Here is a 2369-nt window from a genome sequence, read left to right as displayed (position 1 = left end):
GTCCGTTCATATGTAGTTTGCCTTATATACATATTAAAAGGCTGTTGTTGAACACATTATTTTAGGTTAATTAATTATGCACAAATTAGTGTGTCAAAAAATTAACGCAACTGATCGCGAGTCAATGCCAAATTTGGCCCATTGAGGTACACAGAGTAGACTGCAGGGGGCACCACGACAGAGTAGCAAATAAAACAAACACCAACTCTGTATTCAAATTGCAAAAGAGAGCTATAAGAATTATTAATTAATCAAAATATACTGAATCAACACATCCATTATTTATTAAATACAATGAAATTTTATGACTTGATTGAGTTTAAATTAGCACCAAATTAGACACAGTCCTTATGATATAAGGGGTGCACATGTCTATAAAAAAAAAACAAGAACAAATATTAAGCAAAGGTGTGTATCTGTTAGGTGTTAATTTGTGGAATCATTTGGGAATTGCCCTGAAAGGATGTGACTCACTTGTTGAGTTTAAAAAAAAAATGTTTAAAAACCTGTATATATGACTGGATAGCAGATAGCCCTTACACGCCCGTGCAAGCCGTTGAAGCGACAGGGCGGCCATCTTGCTCCTACCATCTCGTCAGTGGGTGGACGGTATGTCCACTTTGAGGACCCCTTTTTTTTTTTTTTTAAATCACTCAGTTCCATGGACAGCATGATTTATGGTGATTTAAATTCGTTAAAAACAAGAGGACTTCGGACATTTTCCAACTTGCCTTAAGGGCGTATAAATGATATGTTACATGACGTTTACAGGAGGAAACTTGTTTAATTCATTGTTTATGAAAGAATCACAACTGTTCAACAAATAATATTGGTCCTTACGTGCACACATATGACAGAAAAGATGGCGCTTTCAAGCAGCAATGCCAGTTAAGTGGGGATTTTGGGAGGTTGTTGTGCTGTTAGACTAGCTCAGGGGTGTCAAAACTCAGTTTTGTTGCAGTCCTCAGGGTTTATCTCAGAGGGCTGTTATGACGGGGAAACCAAATGTTTATTCGTCTCACCGAACAAGATGGATTACTCGTTTTGAAATGAGAAGTCAAGGGTAAAAGTTTGGAATCAGAATCCTGCCAATACCTCGTAACTTCGGTTTGAATCTCCGAAAACATTTTTGAATGACTGAAAAAATGTTTCGAATCTCCAAAAATATTTTTGAATGACTAAAAAATCACAGAAAAAGCTGTAAAATAAAAATAAAAAAATGCTTAGAAAAGACAGACATTTTTTTAAAGTATGATTTTACAGTGTTTCACCCACAAATTTTCAGAGGTTCAAAATGGTCACCAGCCAAGTTTCAAAAATGGCATTTTGGCATTGTTCTCCCGAGGCATTTATTTGTTTCCCGTTTTTGAAACCTGTAAACTCTGAACGTTCTCAAAACGTTGAAAAAATATTTCCAAACCTGAAAAGTGGGTTTGAATCTCCAAAAAGTATATAAAATCATTCAAAATGACAACTTTTTTTTTTTTTTTTTTTTTACAGTTTCACCCACAAACTTTCAGAGATTCAAAACGGTCACCAGCCAAGTTTCAAAAATGGACATTTTGGCATTGTTTTCCCGAGGCATTGGTTGAAAGACTGAAAATGTTTTCAATGTTGTTTTGAAACTGCAATTGACCTTTCGCATTAGCTCCGCCCCCCTTAGTTACTGTTGCTAGTCCGTCAAGCTTTACTCAGCTCTCGATGACGTCCATAGTCTGATTGATTTTATTTGATGGCTTACGAGACTGCTAACCACCATAAAACTTTACGGAAGAAGAGTGACAACCATTAACAAGCTCCGGACCTCCAAAATGATGAAGCGGTGTGCCTACGGAGTATGTAAATCGGACTGTGCTAAGGTAAGACTATGCTAACTCTATCGGGCTAACTAGCTAGCTGTAGTGTAGTTTGCTTTCGGGGCAATAACAAAACGATATCAAAGTTATTGTAGTTACTATTAATGAATAAAATATATTACTAGAATGTCATTGCCATCTAAGTTAAGCTTGTTCAGTCAGTGGTTAATGTTAGTTTAATGTCTTCTGTTAGCTTTTGCATTCGTCTAAATGTTGCGAGCTAACGTTAACACAAAGCTTCGTCAAGTTTGGCAAACTTAAGCGTCCTAATAAGTGCCCCGAGCTTATCTTGTTTTCATTTTTCATGCAGCATTTTGTGAACGGACACCCGTCTCCGGAGTATCCCAACCAGCCATATAACCTGAACTACATCCATGGCTAGAGTGACATAAATATTTTTTTTATGATGGACAAAGAATAACAATGACTGATCTGATGCTTTCAAAGACAAAAAAAAAACAAAAAACACTAATGTTTAGCTAGCTATAAACACCGAGGTTTAGCTAACTTGCT

The 2369-nt window shown here is 36.5% G+C and overlaps 1 protein-coding gene across 1 annotated transcript in view; it reads right to left on the bottom strand.

The window, feature by feature from the left end:
- Positions 1–2369, bottom strand: part of LOC144009382 (uncharacterized) — a 111567-nt gene that overhangs the window by 54700 nt on the left and 54498 nt on the right. The window lies entirely within an intron of this gene.

The sequence above is a fragment of the Festucalex cinctus genome, chromosome 1, assembly GCF_051991245.1.
Source record: "Festucalex cinctus isolate MCC-2025b chromosome 1, RoL_Fcin_1.0, whole genome shotgun sequence".
NCBI lineage: Eukaryota > Metazoa > Chordata > Actinopteri > Syngnathiformes > Syngnathidae > Festucalex > Festucalex cinctus.
This window is presented reverse-complemented; position numbering and strand designations above follow the sequence as displayed.